We start from the raw sequence: 14951 nt of genomic DNA, 5'->3' as shown, positions 1-14951 counted from the left end.
AATGGCTTACCCCAATTGGACTCTCCTGGGGATTTGTGACATCGGACAATGCCACCAATATTGTGCGTGCATTACATCTGGGCAAATTCCATCATGTCCCATGTTTTGCACATACATTGAATTTGGTGGTGTAGAATTATTTAAAAAATGACAGGGGCGTGCAAGAGATGCTGTCGGTGGCCCGAAGAATTGCGGGCCACTTTCGGCATTCAGCCACCGCGTGCCGAAGACTGGAGCACCACCAAACATTCCTGAACCTGCCCTGCCATCATCTGAAGCAAGAGGTGGTAACGAGGTGGAATTCAACCCTCTATATGCTTCAGAAGATGGAGGAGCAGCAAAAGGCCATTCAAGCCTATACATCTGCCCACAATATAGGCAAAGGAGGCTGCTCTCTATGGGAGAGACGTCATAATGTCTCTCCCATAGCAGCGCCACACAGACACTAGAGGTGCAGCCGGGGAGCGGGGATCAGGATGTGGCTCTTGCCACGGTGGCGGCGCCCTTGGGACAGCGGTGCCCCGGGCAAAAAGAGCAAGAGCCACTACTGAGTACGACAATCCATTTTACTATATACTGTACACTGCTCAAAAAAATAAAGGGAACACTAAAATAACACATCTTAGATCTGAATGAATGAAATATTATTATTAAATACTTTGTTCTATACATAGTTGAATGTGCTGACAAGAAAATCACACAAAAAGTAACAATGGAAATCAAATGTATTAACCCATGGAGGTCTGGATTTGGAGTCACCCTCAAAATTAAAGTGGAAAAACACACTACAGGCTGATCCAACTTTGATGTAATGTCCTTAAAACAAGTCAAAATGAGGCTCAGTAGTGTGTGTGGCCTCAACGTGCCTGTTTGACCTCCCTACAACCCACACAAGTGGCTCAGGTAGTGCAGCTCATCCAGGATGGCACATCAATGCGAGCTGTGGCAAGGTTTGCTGTGTCTGTCAGCGTAGTGTCCAGAGCATGGAGGCGCTACCAGGAGACAGGCCAGTACATCAGGAAACATGGAGGAGGCCGTAGGAGGGCAACAACCCAGCAGCAGGACCGCTACCTCCGCCTTTGTGCAAGGAGGAACAGGAGGAGCACTGCCAGAGCCCTGCATAATGACCTCCAGCAAGCCACAAATGTGCATGTGTCTACTCAAACGATCAGAAATAGACTCCATGAGGGTGGTATGAGGGCCCGACGTCCACAGGTGGGGGTTGTGCTTACAGCCCAACACCGTGCAGGACGTTTGGCATTTGAACTTGTTAAGCTGGTAGAGAGAGGTGGCGACCTTGCCAATAAACTCTCACGTAGAGAAATGTATTGGATTTTCCAACTGCAAACACTCCATCCGAGGGGATTTAATGATTACTATGAAATTGCTCCGTTCCTGTGAATTTACACGGCCGTGGTGTCATCACGGTTTGGATCCTTAACCTTTTTAGTACACCCCCTTCCCCCCCCCCCCCTCCCCTCACCTCCCACCCCAGTATTCACACTAGTTTCACTTTACTTCCCTTATCACACCCTGCATAGCACCCGCCCCCCCCCCCCCTATTTTTCCCCCCATCCCCTTCCCTTTCCCCATCCCTATTAAACCCCACATCACTGTATGCTCATAGTCACGGTATAATTATGACACATGTATGGTAAGTAGTAATTATTACAGTCAAACCACACTGGAAAGGCCCAATCTCGCCCGATCTTGGAAGCAAAGCAGTGTCGGGCCTGATCAGTACCAGAACAGGGAGACCACCTGGGAAGATCAGGTACTGTAACCAAACTGATTGTAAAAGCCTGATTGTAAAAGCCTACATGAGCATGTCATAATGATCACTTAATTACCATTACTGATTCACATAATTTGCACCTTATATTATCCATACGTGTAAAAAAACTTATCTTGCACCATGCACCTTAATGTTATTTTGTCATATTTATTCACATTTATTTCATGCAACTATATAACCATTCATTTTAAAGTCCGCTCATTATTATTGTTTATTCAATATATATATTCCATAGTGGTCTATATATCAAAAACTTATTGTCACCAGTCTGATAGAATTTATCTACTGATTAACCCCCTTTTCTGATTTATTTTTATGCCTAATAAAACGGAGGATCAACAATAATGTCCCTGAACATGAACTTCATAAGCATGGCCGCCGTAAGAAGATGTCTATGTAAAAATCTCTACAAAGATGGGCGCCGCAATGAACTCCCTGGGAGAAATCTGCCTAAGTGCTGCTGGTCTATAAGAAGTATTGGAAGCCGCGGGCGCATGCGCGGTCGTGTTCCAGAAGTGGGGCGGAAGGGACGCGACGACAGAGAACCGGAAGTGGGGCGGAAGATCCGCCGGCGCATCTTTATGAGAGTTTTTTAAAGCTCTCATACTCTAAACCTGCTCTCTAAACACTTTTTAAACACTATATACATATATACTACGAAATGAGGCTATTGATTAATTGTAACTAGAAGTTCTTAGTCTGTTTTACAATACCATGGTCAAATTAACAGGAAGTGATGTCACAATTACTATGAGATTAGTACTGGTATAAATAGAAGCCTGGTCCCATTCTACCTTTACCCCTTGATGAAGTCGCGTTGGTCAACCTGGCAGTGACCTCATACCAAGTTAAGCAAAAATCTTTTTATATTTTTTAAACTGGTATTATATTGTATTGTGTATACTGTTTTTATCCCATTTTTTAAAGAGTTTTGCTGCTCAAATTTTTATGTCTTAAAATTGTATTTAATAAATTTTTCATAGATCCACCCCTTCTGATTATTCTTTTATCACAAAGTATATTATATTTCTCTAACGTCCTAGTGGATGCTGGGAACTCCGTAAGGACCATGGGGAATAGCGGGCTCCGAAGGAGGCTGGGCACTCTATAAAGATCTTAGACTACCTGGTGTGCACTGGCTCCTCCCACTATGACCCTCCTCCAAGCCTCAGTTAGATTTCGTGCCCGGCCGAGGTTGGATGCACACTAGGGGCTCTCCTGAGCTCTTAGAAAGTTATAGTCTTAGAATTTGTTATTTTCAGTGAGACCTGCTGGCAACAGGCTCACTGCAGCGAGGGACTAAGGGGAGAAGAAGCGAACTCGCCTGCTTGCAGCCGGATTGGGCTTCTTAGGCTACTGGACACCATTAGCTCCAGAGGGATCGACCGCAGGCACAGCCTTGATGTTCGGTCCCGGAGCCGCGCCGCCGTCCCCCTTACAGAGCCAGAAGCAAGAAGATGGTCCGGAAAATCGGCGGCATGAAGACTCTGTCTTCACCAAGGTAGCGCACAGCACTGCAGCTGTGCGCCATTGCTCCTCTCACACACTTCACACTCCGGTCACTGAGGGTGCAGGGCGCTGGGGGGGGCGCCCTGAGGCAGCAATAAAAACACCTTGGCTGGCTAAAATACCTCAATATATGGCCCCAGGGGCTATATATGAGGTAAATACCCCTGCCAGAATTCCATAAAAAACGGGAGAATAGGCCGCGAAAAAGGGGCGGAGCCTATCTCCTCAGCACACTGGCGCCATTTTTCCCTCACAGCTCGGCTGGAAGGAAGCTCCCTGGCTCTTCCCTGCAATTCTACAGTACAGTAAGAGGGAAAAGAGAGGGGGGGGCATTAAAATTGGCACTGTATACAGTATATTATATAAAAAGCAGCTATTAGGGACATAACTCAGTTAGTCCCTGTATATATATAGCGCTCTGGTGTGTGCTGGCATACTCTTACTCTGTCCCCCCAAAGGGCTTTTGTGGGTCCTGTCCTCGTTTAGAGCATTCCCTGTGTGTCTGCGGTGTGTCGGTACGGCGGTGTCGACATGTTGAATGAGGAGGATTATATGGTGACAGAACAGAGGCCGATATATGTGATGTAGCCCCCTGTGGGGCCGACACCAGAGTGGATGGATAGGTGAAAGGTATTAACCGACAGTGTCAACTCCTTACATAAAAGGGTGGATGATGTAACAGCTGTGGGACAGCCGGCTTCGCAGCCCGCGCCTGCCCAGGCGTCTCAAAGGCCATCTGGGGCTCAAAAACGCCCGCTCTCTCAGATGGCAGACACAGATGTCGACACGGAGTCTGACTCCAGTGTCGACAAGGTGGAGACATATACACAATCCACTAGGAACATCCGTGACGTGATCCCGGCAATAAAAAATGTGTTATACATTTCTGACTTTAACCCAAGCACCTCTAAAAATGGGTTTTAGGTTTGGGGAGAAAAAACAGGCAGTGTTTTGTTCCCCCATCAGATGAATAAATGAAGTGTGTGAAAGCGTGGGTTCCCCCGTTAAGAAACTGGTAATTTATAAAAAGTTACTGATGGCGTACCCTTTCCCGCCAGGTGGATAAGTTACGCTGGGAGATATCCCCTAGGGTGGATAAGGCGCTCACACGTTTGTCAAAAAAGGTGGCACTGCCGTCTTAGGATACGGCCACTTTAATAGGTACCTGTTGATAAAAAACAGGAGGCTATCCTGAAGTCTGTATTTACACACTCAGGTACTAGACTGAGACATGCAGATAGTGCTGCTGCAGCGTGGTCGGTGACCCTGTCAAACAGGGATACTAGTTGGCAAACATAAAAACATATTAAAGACGTCGTCTTATATATGGGGGATGCACAGAGGGATATTTTGCCGGCTGGCATCCAAAATAAATGTAATGTCCATTCTGTCAGGAGGGTATTAGAGACCTGTCACTGGACAGGTGATGCTGACTTAAAAAGCGCATAGAGAGCCTTATAAGGGTGAGGAATTATTTGGGGATGGTCTCTGGGACCTCGTATCCACAGCAACTGCTGGGAAGAAATAATTTTACCTCAGGTTTCCTCACAGGCAAAGGTACAGTCCTTTCGGCTTCAGAAACAAATGGCGCTTCCTTTCTGTACAGAGACAAGGGTAGAGGGAAAAAAGCTGCACCAGTCAGCCTGTTCCCAGAATCAAGATTCTCCCCCCGCCTCCTGTGAGGCCACACCATGACGCGGGTGCTCCACAGGTGTAGCCAGGTACGGTGGGGGGCCGTCTCAAAAATTTCAGCAATTAGTGGGCTCGCTCACAGGTGGATCCCTGTTTCTTTCAAGTAGTATTTCAGGGGTACAAGCTGGAATTCGAGATGTCTCCCCCCAGCCGTTTCCTAAAATATGCCTTGCTGACAACTCCCTCAGGCAGGGAGGCTGTGCTAGAGGCAATTAATAAGCGGTATTCCCAGCAGGTAATACTCAAGGTGCCCCTACTTCAACAAGGACGGGGTTACTATTCCACACGGGTTGGGGTACCGAAACCGCATGGTTCGGTGTGACCCATTTTATATTTAAAATCCTTGAACACAAAAATTCAAGTTCAAGATGGAATCGCTCAGGGCGGTTATTCCAAGCCTGGACGAGGGGGATTACATGGTATCCTGGGACATCAAGGATGCTTACCTGCATGTCCCCATTTACCATCCTCGCCAGGAGTACCTCAGATTTGTGGTACAGGATTACCATTACCAAGTCCAGACACTGCCGTTTGGACTGTACATGGCACCGAGGGTGTTTTATCAAGGTAATGGCCGAAATGTTGATACTCCTTCAAAAAAAGGGAGTTGTAATTATCCCGTACTTGGACAATCTCGTTATAAGGGCGAGGTCCAAGGAGCAGTTGGTAGTCGGGGTAGCACTATTTTGGAAAGTGCTACAACAGCATGGTTGGATTCTAAACAGTCCAAAGTCACAGCTGGTTCCTATGACACGTCTACTGTTCCTGGGGATGGTTCTGGACATAAACCAGAAATAGTGTTTCTCCCGGAGGAGAAAGCCAAGGAGTTGTCATCTCTAGTCAGAGACCTCCTGAAGCCAAAATAGGTAGCGGTGCATCATTGCACGCGAGTCCTGGGAAAAATGGTAGCTTCCTACGAAGCAATCCCATTAGGCAGGTTCCATACAAGAACTTTTCAGAGGGAACCTGTTGGACAAGTGGTCCGGATCGCATCTTCCGATGCATAGGCTGATAACCTTGTCTCCAAGGACCAGGGTATCTCTACTGTGGTGGCTGCAGAGTGCCCATCTTCAAGAGGGCCGCAGGTTCGGCATACAGGACTAGGTCCTAGTGACCATGGATTCCAGCCTTTGAGGCTGGGAGGCAGTCACACAGGGAAGAAATTTCCAGGGACTTTGGTCAAGTCAGGTTATTTCCCTACACATAAATATTCTGGACCTGAGGGCCATTTACAATGCCCTGAGGCCGGCAAGGCCTCTGCTTCAAAACCAGCCGGTACTGATCCAATCAGACAACATCACGGCAGTCGCCCATGTAAACCAACAGGGCGGCACAAGAAGCAGGATGGCGATGGCAGAAGCCACAAGGATTCTCCGATAGGCGGAAAATCATGTGTTAGCACTGTCAGCAGTGTTCATTCCCGGAGTGGACAACTGGGAAGCAGATCTTCTCAACAGACACGACCTCCACCCGGGAGAATGGGGACTTCCTCCAGAAGTCTTCCAATAGGATTGTACACCATTGGGAAAGGCCACAGGTGGACATGATGGCGTCCCGCCTCAACAAAAAGCTATAAAAGATATTGCACCGGGTCAAGGGACCCTCAGGCGATAGCTATGGACGCTCTGGTAACACCGTGGGTGTACCAGTCGGTTTATGTGTTCTCCCCTCTGCCTCTCATACCAAAGGTACTGAGAATAATAAGAAGGCGAGGAGTAAGAACGATACTCGTGGATGGCCAAGAAGAGCTTGGTACCCAGAACTTCAAGAATTTATATCAGAGGACCCATGGCCTCTGCCACTCAGACAGGACCTGCGGCAGCAGGGGCCCTGTCTGTTCCAAGACTTACCGCGGCTGCGTTTGTCGGCATGGCGGTTGAACGCCGGATCCTGAAGGAAAAGGGCATTCCGGAGGAAGTCATTCCTACGCTTACTAAAGCCAGGAAAGAGGTTACAGCAACTCATTATCACCGCATATGGCGAAAATATGTTGCATGGTGTGAGGCCGAAAGGGCCCCAACAGAGGAATTTCAACTAGGTCGATTTCTGCATTTCCTGCAAGCAGGAGTGACTATGGGCCTTAAATTGGGTTCCATTAAGGTACAGATCTCGGCTCTGTCGATTTTCTTTCAAAAAGAACTAGCTTCAGTACCTGAAGTTCAGACATTTATAAAAGGAGTGCTGCAGAGTCAGCCCCGTTTGTGCCTCCTGTGGCACCTTGGGATCTCAACGTGGTGTTGAGTTTCTTAAAATCACATTGGTTTGAACCACTAAAAACCGTGGATCTGAAATATCTCACGTGGAAGGTGGTTATGTTATTGGCCTTGGCTTCTGCCAGGCGAGTATCAAAGTTGGCGGCTTTGTCTTGTAAAAGCCCTTATTTGATTTTCCATATGGATAGGGCAGAATTGAGGACTCGTCCCCAGTTTCTCCCAAAGGTGGTGTCAGCGTTTCACCTGAACCAGCCTATTGTGGTGCCTAGGCTACTAGGGACTTGGAGGACTCCAAGTTGCTAGACGTTGTCAGGGCACTGAAAATATATGTTTCCAGAACGGCTAGAGTCAGAAAATCTGACTCGCTGTTTATCCTATATGCACCTAACAAGCTGGGTGCTCCTGCTTCTAAGCAGACTATTGCTCGTTGGATTTGTAGTACAATTCAGCTTGCACATACTGTGGCAGGCCTGCCACAGCCAAAATCTGTCAATGCCCATTCCACAAGGAAGGTGGGCTCATCTTGGGCGGCTGCCCGAGGGGTCTCGGCTTTACAACTTTGCCGAGCAGCTACTTGGTCAGGGGCAAACACGTTTGCAAAATTCTACAAATTTGATACCCTGGCTGAGGAGGACCTGGAGTTCTCTCATTCAGTGCTGCAGAGTCATCCGCACTCTCCCGCCCGTTTGGGAGCTTTGGTATAATCCCCATGGTCCTTACGGAGTTCCCAGCATCCACTAGGACGTTAGAGAAAATAAGAATTTACTCACCGGTAATTCTATTTCTCGTAGTCCGTAGTGGATGCTGGGCGCCCATCCCAAGTGCGGTTTATCTGCAATACTTGTACATAGTTATTGTTAACTAAATCGGGTTATTGTTGAGCCATCTGTTGAGAGGCTCTATTGTTTCATACTGTTAACTGTGTTTCATATCACGAGTTGTACGGTGTGATTGGTGTGGCTGGTATGAGTCTTACCCGGGATTCAAAATCCTTCCTTATTGTGTACGCTCGTCCGGGCACAGTACCTAACTGAGGCTTGGAGGAGGGTCATAGTGGGAGGAGCCAGTGCACACCAGGTAGTCTAAGATCTTTCTAGAGTGCCCAGCCTCCTTCGGAGCCCGCTATTCCCCATGGTCCTTACGGAGTTCCCAGCATCCACTACGGACTACGAGAAATAGAATTACCGGTGAGTAAATTCTTATTATTTTGATCTATTTATTTCTACTGAATCTCTCTAAGACACCATTGGTCGCTATATCCCCCACCCCCCTGTGTGTTATATATATATATATATATATATATATATATATATACATACACTCAAGGATGCGGCACTCACGAACACTTTGAAAAGAATCACAGACACCAGTTGAGGTATAGTCAACGTTTCAATCCTTTACGGATTTTCGTCAGGAACAAGCATAATACAGATAAAGAAAAGCTCACCTTATATCCCCCCACATTCACAAGTGACCCACAGGTGGACGGCTGATCGCTCCGGCGCGGGAGTCCGTCCTGCGAGCGCTGGCGCCGAGTAGTGACGTCATCGCGTATCAACGCGATGCACATCCGATGCTGCCATGGCAACCCGGCGGCTGTAAACAATGAAGAAAAGAAGATAACCACTGTCCCACTGACTAAGTATCAATGTCAGTGCACGATCTACTGCTGCTAATCGCATTGCCATGTCAGCATGTATAAGCACTAATCACATATAAAAGAATACATTAAATATAGCGACACATGATGTTAAATCACATGATTACAAAGCAGATCAAATGTTACCATGGCAACTCAGCGAAAATGGACACCTATAGGCAATGGTTATTACATGCAAAGAAAAACAGGTATCAAAATGTAACCAAATATAGACCGTCTCGATGCCATAGAAAAATACAAAGATACTATCAGCAAAAATGAAATGGCAAAGAAAACAACACCAGATTATTGTACCGTAAAAAGCTTAACATAATATAGTATGTCAAACAAATGTGGAAAAAATGATAGCATCATTTCAAACCCTTAGGACTAATCACATCCAGGCGGAAAATCCATTCAGCCTCTCTTTTTAACAACAGAGCATTGCGATCGCCCCCCCTACGTAACGGGGGAATGTGGTCAATCATTCTGTACCTAAGGCTATTTAAAGGGTGCTTGGCTAATAAAAAATGTCGCGCCACTGGCTGCTCGCTAGAGCCATTATTAATGGCCAGACGTATAGCAGAGCGGTGTGCCCCCATCCTTTCTTTAAATTTTCTCTGTGTTTTCCCAATATAGGAGAGCCCGCAGGGACAGAGTAATTGATAAACAACATAAGAGCTTTCACAAGTCAAGTGGAAGCGAATCTTATATCTAGTCCCCAAATGTGGGTGACAAAAAGTGTCCCCTGCGATGAGAAAGCTGCAGGTGGTACAGGGGCACTTAAAACATCCGTTCTGTCTCTTGGCCAAAAAATTCCTACTCTCATTACTTTTATCCACTGAGACATCCGTTTTGACCAGTAGGTCTCTCAGATTTTTAGGACGTGAATAACATGTCATTAATGAAGTATTGGCAAGACCTAAGTCTGCATCTGATGTTATAATTGGCCACAATTTTTTAGATACATGATTAATCTTAGGTGACTGGGTATTAAATTTATTAACCCAGTGTAACCTATTAGAGTTTTGTTTAGGGGTCTGTTTCAGTAATAATTGATGTCTATCCAGGGACATTGCTTTCTTTTTGGCCAGCATTAAAGAATTTAAATGGTAACCCCGATTAAGAAATTTACCAATCAACCAATCAATCTGGTCGGATGCTTGGGATAAATCACTGTTAATTCTTACAATGCGTACCATTTGTGAAAAAGGTAGCCCCATTTTCAAATTAAGTGGGTGACAACTCTGAAAGTGTAGGAGTGAATTCCTATCTGTCTCAGCCAGGGGCTCTTTGTTTCAACCCCTGTCGATTTTTTTAGATTCTGTTCTCCAACCACTAGTACAACAACACTGCAATTTCCTATTCGACACTACTTCTTTGTTGAATAAATTAGAATCTTTGGGGTCTATTCCATCAGAAGCTTGGTTGGTAACGGCTGACGTATCCAGCCTTTACACAGCGATCCCCCATGTAGAAGGAATTGCTGCAGTGAAGGGCTTGCTTATGCAATATAATGAACACTCTGAGATCCATATTGATTGTTTATTACAAATGTTGGAACTAGTTTTAAAGCGAAATTTCTTTATGTTTGACAATAAGTTTTATCTTCAAATAACTGGGTGTGTCATGGGATCTTCCGTGGCCCCCAGTTATGCTAATACATACATGTTTGATGTGGAAAAATCATTGTTTTTCGATAATCCTGCTGTGGCTGAGAAAATCATGCTTTACACAAGATTTATTGATGATTTGTTATTAATCTGGGTAGGTTCTGAAACTGAGTTAAAATCATTGCTTGAAGTTCATAATGCCTCTGCCTCACCGGTCAAACTAACATTTGAGATGAGTCAATCTGACATCAAGTTTCTTGATGTAAAAATTAGCATACAGGGGGGTAACATTGTAACTACATTATTTTCAAAAGAGACAGATAGGAATTCACTCCTACACTTTCAGAGTTGTCACCCACTTAATTTGAAAATGGGGCTACCTTTTTCACAAATGGTACGCATTGTAAGAATTAACAGTGATTTATCCCAAGCATCCGACCAGATTGATTGGTTGATTGGTAAATTTCTTAATCGGGGTTACCATTTAAATTCTTGAATGCTGGCCAAAAAGAAAGCAATGTCCCTGGATAGACATCAATTATTACTGAAACAGACCCCTAAACAAAACTCTAATAGGTTACACTGGGTTAATAAATTTAATACCCAGTCACCTTAGATTAAATATGTATCTAAAAAATTGTGGCCAATTATAACATCAGATGCAGACTTAGGTCTTGCCAATACTTCATTAATGACGTGTTATTCACGTCCTAAAAATCTGAGAGACCTACTGGTCAAAACGGATGTCTCAGTGGATAAAAGTAATGAGAGTAGGAATTTTTTGGCCAAGAGACAGAACGGATGTTTTAAGTGCCCCTGTACCACCTGCAGCTTTCTCATCGCAGGGGACACTTTTTGTCATCCACATTTGGGGACTAGATATAAGATTCGCTTCCACTTGACTTGTGAAAGCTCTTATGTTGTTTATCAATTACTCTGTCCCTGCGGGCTCTCCTATATTGGGAAAACACAGAGAAAATTTAAAGAAAGGATGGGGGCACACCGCTCTGCTATACGTCTGGCCATTAATAATGGCTCTAGCGAGCAGCCAGTGGCGCGACATTTTTTATTAGCCAAGCACCCTTTAAATAGCCTTAGGTACAGAATGATTGACCACATTCCCCGTTACGTAGGGGGGGCGATCGCAATGCTCTGTTGTTAAAAGAGAGGCTGAATGGATTTTCCGCCTGGATGTGATTAGTCCTAAGGGTTTGAATGATGCTATCATTTTTTCCACATTTGTTTGACATACTATATTATGTTAAGCTTTTTACGGTACAATAATCTGGTGTTGTTTTCTTTGCCATTGCATTTTTGCTGATAGTATCTTTGTATTTTTCTATGGCATCGAGACGGTCTATATTTGGTTACATTTTGATACCTGTTTTTCTTTGCATGTAATAACCATTGCCTATAGGTGTCCATTTTCGCTGAGTTGCCATGGTAACATTTGATCTGCTTTGTAATCATGTGATTTAACATCATGTGTCGCTATATTTAATGTATTCTTTTATATATGATTAGTGCTTATACATGCTGACATGGCAATGCGATTAGCAGCAGTAGATCGTGCACTGACATTGATACTTAGTCAGTGGGACAGTGGTTATCTTCTTTTCTTCATTGTTTACAGCCGCCGGGTTGCCATGGCAGCATCGGATGTGCATCGCGTTGATACGCGATGACGTCACTACTCGGCGCCAGCGCTCGCAGGACGGACTCCCGCGCCGGAGCGATCAGCCGTCCACCTGTGGGTCACTTGTGAATGTGGGGGGATATAAGGTGAGCTTTTCTTTATCTGTATTATGCTTGTTCCTGACGAAAATCCGTAAACGATTGAAACGTTGACTATACCTCAACTGGTGTCTGTGATTCTTTTCAAAGTGTTCGTGAGTGCCGCATCCTTGATTGTACATGTTTTATTTATGAGGGCACCAGAACCAGCAATATACTAGGTGGAGTGCCGGGTAAATTGCATAGTGTATATATATATATATATATATATATATATATATAACGTTGAAACGTTGACATAAAAGACGCTGTTTGGTCTGTTTCTTTGAAGTGCTGAGAGTGCCGTCGGTGGAGTAATGGTATCAATTAACATTTGTCTTTACAATTGTTGCTGGAGGGCACCGGCCATTGTCTGAAATATACTATATGAATGAGAAAGGAGTGCCGCAGACTGGAGAAGTGTGTGTGTGTGTGTGTGTGTGTGTGTGTGTGTGTGTGTGTGTGTGTGTGTGTGTGTATGCATATATATATATATATATATATATATATTATAAATACATAACTCAGAGCCTAACTTCAAATGCATACCTTAAAAAGAAAAAAAAGCCTGACTTACAAACAGGAGAGTGGAAGCTTGAATGTTCCTCTCCTTCCCTGCACAAATCCCCACAAGCTGCCGAGGTGGGAACTTCCTCTTTCCAGCCTGCGTGTGTAATAAGTGCGGCTGCGGTGCGTGTGGTGGTGCCTGCTGCCGTGCAGGTGTATTTTCGGTACTCACCAGGCGCCGCTCTCTCTCACCTTCAGGTACCGGAACCTTCAACGGACCTGGCAACTCTTCCGTCGGACCCGGACACGACGACCTAGGAGGAAGGAGATTGATGAGTGCCGGCCTCCTAACTGTGGACCGAAACACCCTCCGACCCCGAGAAAAAATTGTGCTTTCGGACTAGGTGAGGGTCATCCCAGGCGTCCGCCTCAGAGCCCGAATTTCACCTATTGGCACTCTCGCACCAGGTGGAAATTCTACCTTGCACCGGCGTGCAAGGCTCACTGTTCGCCCTGAAGGAAGGGAGACAGATAGGGACACACACAGAAGGAACACACAGACCGATGTTACTCACCGTCCTACGTCTTGTACTCCGATCTTCTCCACTTACAGGTCCCTGTAAGGACGCAAAGAGAGAAACAGCCGTGCAGGGCCTAGAACTACCCTAGTGTGCGTCCGCTACACTAACTACATAAACAGAGCCCTCAAACTAGCTCGTGTGAGTGGTGCAACACAACTATGCACAAACTTAAAACAAACAGACACTTTGCCCTGCACGGTAACAACATACATCACAATATCGGAATACAAGATCACCCGGTGATGTCCCTTTAAATCCCTACCTGCTGCTGGAAGAGGGTGGGCGCCACACAGCCTGCCCACCACCTGTACACTTCCGGGGGCTCAGGTCAAGCGGACCTGCCTACCTCACACCTCAGGGTGGCCTGGACCTAGTGCCCAGTACCACCTTTCTTTACCTCGGGGGAACACTGATTCACTGGGCCTTGCGCCCCCTGACTGCACACAGGCCGGAGGCCCGATTTCACCCACGGGCCTAGCGCCCGCCTAACTTGTCACTCGTGGGGTGACCTGGGCCTAGTACCCAGCATCACCTTTTTATATCCCTAGCGGCCGCCAACTGAAGTAGGGCCTAGTGCCCCCTACTGTCCCCTCAGGCCTATTGCCTGTATTTGCCATCGGGCCTAATGCCCGCCTAACTGGCGCTGGAGGGGTAGCTTGGGCCTAATACCCAAACTACCCAAATGGTGGCCCCCAAATCTTATCCGGGCCAAGGGCCGGGGGGAACCCCGACTGCGCAGGGCCCGACTAAAGGTACCCACAGGCCGGAAGGGCCTGACTGTGCCCACGGGCCGGGAGGGCCCGACTGCTTGCCCACAGGCCGGGAGGGCCTGACTCTGCCCACGGGCCTAATTCCCAAACACCCGGTGGTCTAGGTAGGAGAGGGGGGTACAGGGGCCTCTGATAAGGGCCTACCTGACCCAGTGGGAGAGGCACCAGGGGGGAGCTTCGTCAGCTCTCTTCCTTCCCACCCCTGGTGGCCTCTCCGGCGCTCCCCTTCACTCTTCAGCTGCTGGCCCGTCCTGGCCAGCGGCGCCGCCGTCGCTTTACCGCGTCCAGCCGCCGCTGGACATCTTCCTCCCGCAGCCGGTCGTCTCCTAGCCTCTTCCGCGGCCTCCGGACCTTCCACCGCGACGTCTTCTTCCTCGCACCACCAGGATCTTCGCCGCTCTTCGGCGCGGCCTCCTCTCTCTGCTGTTCCCGCCCGGCGTCTCTCCTCTTCGCGCTCCTGCGCGCGGACCTAGCTACAGGCTCCCACCCGGCGTCTGACGTCAGACACCGGGGGCGGGGCCTATGACGCCCGGAGGGCGCCAACATTCAAATGCCCCCGCAACCTCTGGTGCGGTGCAGGGAAAAGGGTAATCCCTGCACCGGGCACCCGCCGCCACACACTGACAGGCGCTGGGGACAGACAAGCTGTCCCAGCGCTGTCAGCGACGTTGTCCCGCAGGGGACACAGGCGCCCTGGCTGCTGCAGCTGGAATGTGTCCTGTAAAACAGGACACATTCCCACACGTGCTCAGCCAGTCACTGAGCCGCAGGCTGCAGCTTTACTTCCTCCTATTGGGCGGCTGAGCCGTCGCTCAGTTAGCTCTGCAGCACCGGCGGCTGGGCTCGCTGTCGCCTGTCA

General features: G+C 47.3%; 1 pseudogene; it reads left to right on the top strand.

Moving 5' to 3' along the window:
* The first annotated feature begins 1666 nt into the window (after nucleotides 1-1666).
* On the top strand, nucleotides 1667-1786 carry LOC134930097 (5S ribosomal RNA; annotated as a pseudogene).
* Nucleotides 1787-14951: the final 13165 nt, after the last annotated feature.

Source organism: Pseudophryne corroboree, chromosome 5 (assembly GCF_028390025.1).
Source record: "Pseudophryne corroboree isolate aPseCor3 chromosome 5, aPseCor3.hap2, whole genome shotgun sequence".
NCBI lineage: Eukaryota > Metazoa > Chordata > Amphibia > Anura > Myobatrachidae > Pseudophryne > Pseudophryne corroboree.
The sequence above is the reverse complement of the archived record's forward strand: the minus strand, read 5'-3'. Positions and strand labels throughout refer to the sequence as shown.